Source organism: Bombus terrestris, chromosome 3, assembly GCF_910591885.1.
Source record: "Bombus terrestris chromosome 3, iyBomTerr1.2, whole genome shotgun sequence".
In the NCBI taxonomy this organism is placed as follows: domain Eukaryota; kingdom Metazoa; phylum Arthropoda; class Insecta; order Hymenoptera; family Apidae; genus Bombus; species Bombus terrestris.
Genome location: NC_063271.1, coordinates 12,541,983 through 12,554,197, shown reverse-complemented (window position 1 = coordinate 12,554,197; position 12,215 = coordinate 12,541,983). Strand labels below are relative to the sequence as shown.

Sequence of the window (12,215 nt, the reverse complement as noted above, 5' to 3'; positions counted from 1 at the left end):
GATCCAATGCGGCATTGACCACTCCATCGAACAAATATCTCGAAACGAATTGTCGGATAGACCTTAACATAATTTCAACATCGTCCTTATGTGCCGGATACGCGATCTATGAATCATTTGACGATATACCGTAATGGTGCAATTAAACATTCAAATATTCGAGAGTGACGTATTTCGATCTAATTTCATCGTAAATCCGGTCTCTTGCTTACCTTTCTGCATTCTGAATATCGGTCATGGACCTCGCTTGAGATGCAATGAAACACTAGTTTGAGTGTATGCACACAGTATGTCATAAAATTGTATTAACATTCATTTCTTCGTTCATCATAATATGTCATAATTTGTGAATCATAAGCTTCATACTGTGGCATTATATTATAGTCATATATTGCTACATATTAGTCCTATATATAAAATTCGTCTCTCTCTAGTCTACTTATGTACCACGAAAAATTGTTTCTTTCTTTGCAGCAACGATCGATGAATATATTATTGAGAAAAAAATTCCATGTCGATCGAATCCACTTATATGGACATAAGCTTGTATTATCTAAATAAAAAATCGTGAGAAGAATCTATTACATGAACCTCTCCCGCTCAAAATGTTCAGATATCTAAATGAAGTTGTATTAAATGTTAGCAGCATAAAGAAGAATCAAGGATTAAAGAATCTTCTATTGTCTCTAAAATTACCACATTTCAAGAATATGTTCATTCAACCTGGTTTTTCTTTAAGAAAAAATTTCGCACAAAATTGAAACGAGAAATTTCACATATCTTCTGTATTTTTCTCAAACTTCAAGAATCTTTCGATAATATGAATGAATAAAAAAAGAAAATAATTCAAAGAACGCAGCAGAGTAAAATCTGCATCGTGAAGATAAACTCTTATCATATTCACTAAAACAATTCACTACGCGTATATCCTAAAACAAAATCACTTACGATATCTCCTTCTCCATCACACGTTACACCGTAGGAATGAATTTCTAAATTCATATCATTTCATTACTCTTCTAGGAAAATACCCTTTCAAACATTCTCGCATTATTGTTATATCTACATGAATCTTCGAATAGTTACTTCAACTGCGTACCTGATGATTGCAACCAACAGTTCGAGCATCGTTGGAAGGATAAAGAAAAGGGACAACTCCACCCAAAAAGTAGATGCGCTCTCAAAGACGTGCGAAGCGCGAATGCGCGACGGGAGGCGCGCACCGCGACTCCTGCGCCTCTGCGCAGCGGCTTTCGCGCACCGCACTTGTACCGGCTCTACGTAGCTCTTCCTCGTCCTCTTCCTTGGCGGCGCGCCGCGACACCGACCCTCGAGGATTCGCGCGACCGAGTCCAGCTACAAGCTGCATCGCGTGCATCCAAATCCACACCAACTCACAACCACATTTCTCGATAAGCTTTAAAATAAAACCCCGTCTATAAGAACGCTACCCTCTTAGACGCAATGTTCCTCCCCATTTCGGAGAGATTTTAAAACGAGCGAAAGCAGAAGAAGAATAAAAAGAAATTCGAGTTCCTCGCACGTACGCGTGTTAAAGTCCTACGGGTACGCTAACTCGGCGGTTGAATTACCGCGAAGGGAAATAGAAAGAGAAAGAGAATCGTAAGAGAGGGAGAGTTAGTCGCAGGGAGGCGAAAGAAGAAGACGAACGAGATGAGAGAAACGAAAGCAGAAATCCGGGGGGACAGAGAAAGAGGGAGAGAAACGTTTACAACGATGAGACGAAAGAGAGAGGGGAGGGAGAAAGAAGTGAAAGAGAGACTGAGAGACAGGATGGCGCGAGAGAAGAAGAGAGGATGCTCTGATGTAGCCGGCGGGCACACATCGGCTCCTCTCCCTCGCCAATCGGCGCGCGCGGCGTGGGGCGAGTTTGAGGTAGGGGGCCGCACGACGCACAGCGGTGGTGGCGGTGGCGTGCTGCGGCGGTGGCGGCGGCGGTGGCGGCGGCGCGGCTGCCAAGGTATTTAAGGTACCGTGAACCGGCGGCGCACGAGTAGTTCACTTCTGTTCGGTGCGGTGTCGCGGTGATTTTGAGGGGACAGAAGAGAAAGAAAGGGAGAAAGAAGAAACAGGGGACCAGGGGAAAACGGGAGAAAAGAACGGTGCTCGGGACTCGCACATCGCTCGATCTTCGAGGGTGCGAGAGACCAGCCAGAGAAATAAGAATTTCGGTGTGCAACTTGGATCCTTGTTAAGAAAAAAAAAAAAAATAAAAAAGAAAAGAAAACGATAGTTAACGATAGTTTGTCGATCGGTAGTTTTTAGATCGCGATCTGCCGAACCCGTGTTCACCACGGGACGTCCCCGTCGAGAGACGTTACGCTATTCTTTCGAAGAGTGAGACCGAAGGTTCATCGACTCTAATAACAGTTCCACGGGAAGATCTCGAAGCACGATTACAACCGCGACACAAAAAATTTTCGAATCGAATCGAAACCGGCCACGCGTCCATCCGGAAGAACACGTCGCCGGACAGCATCGTCAGGGTCGTCTGCCGTTGACGACCGTCCTGGATAGGTAAGTCTTAAAAACAGTGTGGTTTATTCGTTAGTGCGATGAAAAAGCCGGCGAAAAAGGGTGGAATATAATTCTGTGAGCTCGATACGTTCGGTACCGCGCGCGCTCGCGAAACGGCCTCTCCTCGATCCTCGATGGTGATACCAAGTGATCAAGATCAGTGATTCTGTTGCACTGTGCTCTCACTCGCGATCAAACGGACCATGCTTCTCGCTGTTCTCCTGTTCTCGTCTTCATCGCCGTCTTCGTCGTCGTTGTTCGACCGTGGATTTTATAAACTGTGACCAAAAAGTAATATGTGCCTCGACGCAGGAATACGTTGATCTCAAAGTGCTCTTTCAATGGAAGTATGTATTGCTATGTACAAGGGATAAGGGAGGTCTTCGAAGAGTAAGGCTCTCGTTTGCTGTTGTCGAGCAATGATACGAACACGAACGTGCAAAGTGATCCGATTAACTTTCGAATGCGATCGCACGAGTCACGTTGAGTCATCGGAAAGAGATCGATAAATCCGCGTCGAATGTAAAATCACCTTGTAACATCGTGGCCGATCGAAATACACTTGTTATGTATCGGTTAAACTCGATAATTACGAATGAGTAGCAACGTAACAACGAAATACACCGGTTACGGTTAAACATTATCTTACGTCAAACGATCGCCTTCGTTCTTTAATAATAGTAATAAAAAAAAAGAGAGAAGGGGAAGGGAAAACGTATAAAAAGGGAAATTCCAATTTCGCTACGGGAAAACGGGTGACTAAAGGCGTCTTTCCGGCGCGGGTGAGTCGCTCGCAACAAGTCACGCGAGGATGGACCGGTTCGACTCCGGAACGGAGTCAAAGAGGCCCGGGCCTAAATAATTCAACGCAGCGGTATAATAGGTATGCGTGTCGACTTGCAGCCGTGAAGGCTAGTCTGTCGTGCACGAACACCTCGTACAATTAAGAAACCGTGTCTGAATACCGAGGCAAACACCGTCGATACGTGAATACCAAGAAGCAACGCGGCGAATCTCGACAACCTGTAACATCCGTATAACCGCCGTTGATTAACATTACGAAACCTCGAAATCGATCGAAAGAAAACGAATAACAAAACGAACAACGAAACAGGAAAGAAATAAAGATAGAAAGTTCTTTCCTGATTCTGCCAACTGTTCACGAAAAGTTTGCTTAGAACAAGGGATCTTCAGAATCTATATAGTTGAGAGATCTGATCGTTCCCTTCGCCTATGAACAAAGGGGAGAATAGTCGAAACGGTATCGATTTTCCCTTGGCGGGTCCGCCGGTTACGGAATATAAAATAGGGTCCGCAAAGGTAGAACGCGCGTCAGCATAATGAGTTAGAAGGAATTCCAAGAATCGGAATAATGGATCGTTCCTGTGAGCGACACGCCAGCAGAGACGAAAAATGTAAACTAGGAGAATCTATAGAGGCGCACGGGCTCCTTTGTATCCCGTCGGCGTAAAACAGACCTCGGGTTTCCTTTCCTCGAGAGCGCGACACGGTGTAACGCGCGTGAATGAGCCTCAAATGCCTCCGTTAAATCGAATTCTCAATGTTATATGCAACGACGACGACGACGACGATGAAATGAAGACGAAAATTAGCATGATATTGTACCGTTGCTGAGAGCAAAGATTAAAGTCGAGGTCTCGCGTAAAGCTTTGATTTCAGTCCCGAAAATGTAAACATTTGCGATGAATGGTTCGCGAATTGAACGAAAAATCGTTCTAGAAGAAACGATCTTGTTTCTTCATCGAGGATAAAGAGAATGAATTTGTCACGGTCGAAGTAGTCGGAGAAGTTACGATTGCATTATGATCCGTGATCATTACGTTCAGCGAGCGTGCGCGTAGCCGATCCGTGGCATCCATGAATCACCTTTGCCAGGAAACGCGGGCTTTTTAATCAACGATTTACTTTGTTCCTGCGTACTATATAATAACAACAACCAAATTAATTATGCGACCGTGTGTTATCCGTTAATTATCGCCGACCGTGGAAGCCATCTCGGTATTTCTACTTCACGCTGTGCTACGAGTCTTCGTGAACTCCTTCTTCTTGGGAGAGTTCGATAACCGATAGTGCTTCGTATACTTAATGAACGATGGCTTATGATATTATTTTTCATGACTTTGAATTTTTTATTAAAAATTTCGAAATCTTGAATTTATATCTCTTAAGGATTTCAAGATTTTCAAATTTTGCCTTTCAGTTTATGCATGATGATTTGTTAAGTCTAATGCAAATGAGCGATGCTAGTGTATGATTAGACAGCTTTATATTTCTGATAATGCAATAGCGCATGATCGTGTTAGATATACTAGAAATATGTACAAAGCTACCGAATTGTACAGTATCACTGATATATTGTGTAGATTATATTTATAATAATGGCATCATATACTTAGGTGCACCCACTGAATTGCAGAGATTCATTGATACGAAATGAGACATGAATCCATGATTTTGCAATCCAAAAGCTTTAACCGCATTGTCAAATTTCTTATTTCTCGTATGCATGAATCTTTAGAAATTTGAACCAATTGAATTTCAAAATATCACCGATGCGAAATAGCAACAACGTCGCATCGCTAGTGTACTGAAACGTTATATGTTTCTGTGCATTGCTTCGTTAAAAGTATACACGCAAAAATGTAATCACGAAACATCACCAACGCGAAATCGTAACATCTCCAACAATTGCTCGTTCGCACTGATTTCAAAACTAAATGCTTGAAACATCAATTTCGATAATTTACAATATTTACGAATTTCATCTCCAAATTTCCCATTCCTATATAATTCCAATATTACATGCTCGTTAGGAATGTACATAGAAAAATATAATTATAAAACGCCACAATTGTAATTCTAAATCGCATAAACGTTTCATCGTTCATCGTTCACCGAGGTCCTCTACCTCTTCGAGACTCATAACGGTTTTAATCGATGAAGAGAAAGAAAAAATATTGCTTCCAAGAAAAATGAATAGTTAAACTACGTGAGACCTCGATTACATCGTACCATTTGCATGCGTATTTTCTTCGCGACGGAAGAAGGATCAGCATATTCGTCGTACAATACGTTGATTACCCGGTTTCTTACTTACGGCTCGACCAGCTAATTGCTAATTACTAAACGCTAATTACCAAGACCATCTTCTAGTCGTGTATTGCACGAGAGGGCAGCCACGGTTCTGGCTACCTTGTTAGACACAGCGACGAAAATGAAATAGAGTAATGGAGTGTAAGTAAGGAGCTATCTCAGGCACGCGATCCGCGTGCAATAACCGTGGAGAATCGATTCTACAAGGGAGAGCTTAATTGCGATCGATCGCGGAAGAAGAAAAGGAGAAAAATCCTTTTTACGTAAGCCGTTTTCGTACTTAGGTATAGCGTGTAACACAAAATCGAGTACTCGCGACATCGCCATGGACATTAGAATTATTTCTGTAAAATATCGTAAATAAATCATTTAAAATTACATCTAAATGACGGATACGATCTTAATTAATAGTCTTCTGCAGTTTAGGCTAAGTTAATTTGATTATTAATAGATTTCTATAATGAAAAGTGTCGATAAAATGATCGATATACTATTGATAATTTTGCGCTATATAATTTACTTTTATCAACTTTTTGACGTACGAAAATAATTGCTTCCATATTTATCGAATACGATATTCATATTAAAGCTTCACATTGAAAAACATTTTCTTCGAAGTGTATGCTTCGTAATAAAGCAAACACTTTCTACGAAATTTGCATCGAAAAATTGACATAGAAACCATTAATCTTAAAAAGAAACCTGTGAAAAATCAGCTGACGCAAATTTATGACAATGTCGGTCATGATTGAAGTGCTAAAGTGCTCAGTGAATAATCGAATCTATTAAAAGTCAGAATGTATAAGCTGAATTATTACTTCACGTGATTGCTCTCGTCGTCGTGAACGAATTGCAAGACGAATTAAACATAATTGCAAAGGAAGAATAAAAACTGAGAAAAAGGTAATAGGAAAATGGAATGGTTCTTGTTTTAGAGAGAAAAGCCAACCGTGGCAGGTTTTGAGTTAGGTGTGCCACGAATTAATTATGGACGGTAATAGCTGGCTGGACTATAGTTGGCTGTGAGTTTTTCTTTTCTTCTCGTCTGCTTCGTAGTCCCCCTTTCGCATAGGTAGACGTTTTTGCTCGACCAGACGCACACAAGCTTTCTTTCATTGTCGTTAGCGCCGTCTAGCTTTTCAAACAGTGGGCAACGCGATGAACCGATGTCGCACAACTTCTTGGTACGACACGATCACTTTTACACCCGCTTCGCCATTTCTTGCTGCTGCTGTTGTTGCTGTTCTTGTTGTTACTGTTAAATAATTAACCGTTGATTCCCGGGCAAACGGTGCGTGCATGAATCGCACCACTACCATTAAGGAGAGAGATAATCTTCGCGCATTAAACGAGTCAAAACTACTCGACATTATCGCAGTGAAAGTATCCAAAGTAAGACAGAGATCGTTGAGCAAGAATTCGTGCTCTGTTATGTGCTTGCGCCGTCATTGGGCCTCTTCTATTCGGCTCCTCGCTTGACCGACCGTTTGAATCACGTACCAGACCCACACGAAACGGTAAAAACTCAGAGATGCGGTTAGTGCCGCGCCACGAATTTGGGTCGTGCGACCGACAGGCCGCCTTTGTCCAGAAAAAGGCGATTCTCTTCGATCGACCGCCTTTGTATAACATTCAAAAGTCCTCGTTTTAATTGATCTTCATAAATATCCTCTAATGAATATCCTGAAATTTAATTATCGAATTTTTATCGAGGCTACTGGCTTCGTGATGCAGCTTCCAGATATTCAATTCTACATGTCGGGAATTTTAAATACTTCGAATTTTTATTCAAGGATATGCAATCGAAGGTTCGACGATTATAATAAAACTAAATATAAATCGAGGCTGTATTTGTCTTCCGACTCGACACTTCTAATTTTATCCATTATTCGATAAACGTATTATCCGATAGACTAAAATGTAGTTCGTTAAATTTAGACTCCATTTATGGAATCTCAGAGCACGTTCGATCGATCATTTTCAGCAAGTCGAAAGTGTCACTGAACGCTGTATACCTAGGTGATATAACCGACAGCCAGGTTATATACCGTTTGACGAACGTAGTCAGGCTACATCTTTTGAACGTCAAACTATTTAGAAGCGATGGAGCATTAAAAGAGGCAGCGCTTCCTATCGACCGGGCTACAACGCTATATAGCGGTTCAAAAAAAAAAAAAAAAAAAAAAAAGAAGACGAACACCCGCGAACGGCCGGCTCGTCGGCCACTGGCCTTCGGTCGCTATCCAAAAAGGGCTATTAAAAATATCGAACACGAAGACTCGACCTATCGGCCCGTGAAATCCTGTATTCAACGTGTGCTAAGGCTGCTCAAAAGACACGACCAATTATTCTTTCTCCCTAAACGTCCAGCAAACTTCGAAAATTCAACCGATCCGTCGGGAATTCCCCCAAATTGCCGCAAATTCTTTGAATCTTTCACATTCTATTGTGAATATCTTTCCTATCGGCTAAAACATTTACATTAAAACTCACCTAACCCTCGTAAATATTTTTACCGATCATAGAAATAGGAAGATCCAAAGTTTCCAATATTGGCAGATTTACCAATTCTATCGTTAACAAGTTCCTTTACAAACATTTTTGCAATTCCTAAAAAATCACTATATGCATACAAAAAATAAATTTACAACCAAGTGATGTTAGTGTACAGTTACCGATGATTCGAGACTCAAAGTTGGAAACACTACATGTCAACGACTTGCAATCGTAAAACTGAGCGACAATAGAGTTCAAAAAGTTCTTTCAAACGAGGAATCGACATCGATCACGTTCGAATTCTATTCGCACGGAGCTTGCGGTACCGACAATGCGACCACCTCGTATTCCAGGCACGCGTGCCTCGTACACGAAGTGCTAATTCAACGTCACGCCTTGTTCCCCGTAGCCGAATCTTTCAAAGAGAGACCAACCACGATACGTTCCTCCGTCAACATACGGTTTCCTCCTACGATTATCGCGGAATTTGGATACGCTCGGGTCCGCACACGTGAATGCGAATGAACCAGGCCGTCGAAAAATCCGCCGGACAGGCCAATGACTCGTACAAGGGAGTAGGAAGTTCAACGATTTTCATTTTGACGGCCCTGGTTCTTTTCGTGGATAGAATCGGTTCCAACGCTCTGCCGAGCCGTCACATACGAAAGAACGAGAAATAAAAATAAAACGAAAGACTGGATATATCGACTTTCTGTCGGAATCGTGGATTGCTCGCATCGTGTTCCATTCCCGAAGAAGAATTTCTAGTATCGCGGAAATGAACGTTCTATCAAGGGGAGGACAAAGAAATTCAATTACAGAATTGTCCGTTTTGCGAACGTTCCTGTCAAAGAGTTTTCATTTTGATGTTATCGTCCTGGGGTTACACGAGATGATACGATCTATCGATTGTTGTACCTAAATTGTGCTGTGTATGCAGCGATAGTCTACAATTGGCACTTTTTCCTATGTATTTAAGTACTATACAGCATTTATAGTTTTTACATCATGATATAAATACGATTTTTTTTTTAGTCCTTGATATACACGATGTTAGAAGAAGAAAAAGAAGGATACTTACTGTAAGGACCTATAATGTGCACTGAGGGTAACAGGAAATGTTTAACCTAACGTAAATCCTTTTCAGTGTAGAATGTAATTTTTAATTTTCTCGAAGAGATACTTTATCAACATAATTTTTAAACCATAAAGAATAATCGTGATAGAATATTTCTGTTAGACTTCTTTAATAACTTTATTTTTAGTTATGTTTCTTCGTTTCGGAGATTTATTTGTGCACTTAAGTTATTGGACGTTTTCTAAAACACAGTTACAGAATTACATCTTTTTCTGAAAAAAAAACAAATCCTGAATGAACCAATTCTTACATCTTCTACTATACCGTCTTACAGTCCTACGCTTTTATTTCTCAACACCCAGTATACAATTCTTTCGTGAAGAATGTAAAAAGAACACAACGAAACTTGCTTCGAGATTACGTTACTCCAAACGTTACACGACTTTTCGCAGCCCTCAACAAACGATCGTCAACCCGAGCGTATTAATAGCCCAGACCACCTATCGATAATGCTCGTGATCAAAATCCGATACAACCATGATATTCACGATTAATAGCATGATTATCGTTGGGTTATCGGTGACACGCTACTATCGTGCTGGAATTCACGCGGCACGGTTTCACGGTCGGCGTGTCGGCGCGTTCGTGGATTCGCGGTCTGAACGGGTTTCGAACGGTTTCTGTCTGGCCGATTGAAATACCACGAATGAATTTACCTTGTGATACTTCGTATTCCTTACGTGGTTACTCGTGCCTCGATGTCGAATGCGGTTTATGAGGTCTGCCCGGTAACCGGTCGTGTACTCGATAAAAATCGGCTACTCTGTCCAACGAGATCCGAGAGAATTTCAATGCGCGCACGAATCGACTCCGAGCTTTGGACTCGTCGCACGTATTGCACGAGCGCACGAACGGTTTTTAGAACGTTAATCGACGAGAGCCGACTCGATTTCGTTCGCTCTGAATTCTCCCATGGTGGCTGTCAATATTTCCGATAGCTGAGAAATCTCTTATGAACCCGCGCAATCAAGCACGTTTGAAATATTATCGAAATAATTGAAATCTCTTTTAAATAATTAAATTGGTTAATAAATTCTTGCGTTTCAAAATACATGAATAATAATGATGGTAATCAATCGGATATTGGTTTTGCAACTTTTGTATGAATTATATATAGAATTGTTTGAAGCTGAAGCATAATCGAGGGTTGGTTAAAGTTTGGAGTGATTGTAATGAGGGGTTATATTAAAATTAGTGTAGTATAAAGTAGTTTGATTTTTCAGGCAATATAAATGTTCAATTCGTTAGATGCGTTTCAATGTGATGCAGAGGCAAACTCTTTTATATAGAAATAAAGCAAATGCGTAATTAATTCGAGTAAAATTGAAAATCGGAGAATAATTGTATAAAATTCTATGAGTTATTAAAACTGTTCCTTTAGCTGATTTTGAAATTAAATATGCATGTATTTTCCTCACACTTCTTGAGCATTTAGAAAATACTAATTAATTATGTTACACGAAACGTGCTGGGCTTATATCGTTTCTTTAGACGCAATAAATTTATTCCTCTTATCGGCAGTGTTATGTTAAATTAGTTAAATGATATAAAATTTAGAAAATGAACAAAAATGGACATTTTTTATCCACGTGCGGTTTACATATATTACTTTGATAGTTCTTCCAAATTCTGTAGAATCTGCTTTCGTATGTTGATGCCATGCTTTTTTTATGCAGAGTTCAATGAACATCGAGAAGTCAATAAACCTGACTTTATATAATTACAAAAACATGAATTTCTTCCTTTAAGAATACATTAGTCGTTTTTAGAAATTTATGCAAAATTCGCATTTCAGAATAATTCACGAAATACGCGATTCTCTGAAAATTCTCATAACACAGTTTACGTCATCCTCAATACGTAACACGACTCTGAAACCGATTACCATTCGATCGCCGTGTTGGTTCCTCATTAAATAAAAGTCACAATCGAACGTTCTTTCCGAATTGTCCTTCGCTGAATCATTCAACTGATTCACTCGCCTCGAAAAACCTCTGCCAAGAAAAACAAGAAAAAGAAAAACATCGAAATTCGTGAATCGTGATTCGTGCACAAAACGTGTCCTCTTGGATGACTAACACGATGCAAATCAGCTGTCGTCGGGTTTTACGAAATTCGGTTGAGCGACAGTTGACCTAAAACACTACAGACCCCTTGTTGTTCCAGAGCAAACGAAAATAAAGGTGTATAATCCAGTTCGCGGTGGTTTAGTGAACCTGCACTATTGGCCTACTTCCTCCAACAATGTAGATATATCTGGACAGCGGTTGTATATCGCGCGTTGGAATTGTCACTGACAACCGGTCGGTGACCTATCCATCTTTGTTTCACCTCTTGTTCCCTTCTCTTTCAGCTTGTTTCCTCTTCGACGTATTCTTTCTGTCTCCGGTGTGGTATAAAGGCGAGGCACAAACATGCACGCGACACACGTCATTTTATTCACGAAATAATCCGGTAACCGGTAACAGGTTACCAGGGGCCGTTTTATTGAGCTGTGTAATGGCCTTTATAGATCGTTCCGTTTTATAACACCGTCGACCGTCACTCTTCGTGAATCGTTAACAGGTGGTTCGATCGTAGATAAGACGCAATGCCTTTCACGCTTCTATATGGAATTTTCCGCGTCTTTTACTTATCCTATCGGTGTCATTAGTTCCAACAGGTCTTATCAAATCGTTCTCGATTTGTCACATATAACCGGTGTTAACTTTCGCGCATAAAACGATGGCACTCGTTGGCTAACCTGTAACACGGGCTGTAACATGTTACTGTTTAATGCTGTTCTAGATTATATCGGATTAACTTGATACAAGTGATAAAGTAGAATGTTGGATTATCTTTTTAAGTGCTGCGTAGAATAAACGAATATAAACGAGAAAATATCCATCTTCTGGGGTCTTCAACTGCTCGTAATATGGAACTCGATCTG

General features: G+C 40.7%; 1 protein-coding gene across 2 annotated transcripts in view; it reads left to right on the top strand.

Moving 5' to 3' along the window:
• The first annotated feature begins 1,988 nt into the window (after window positions 1-1,988).
• Window positions 1,989-12,215, top strand: part of LOC100648429 (titin) — a 63,378-nt gene continuing 53,151 nt past the window's right edge. The window contains exons 1-2 of one of the 2 annotated variants that reach the window (XM_048404706.1): window positions 1,989-2,192; window positions 2,280-2,538. The gene's annotated coding sequence lies outside the window, so the exon portion shown is untranslated. Of the gene's footprint in view, window positions 2,539-12,215 lie in introns of both variants that reach the window. The other variant, XM_048404707.1, reaches the window with a different exon arrangement.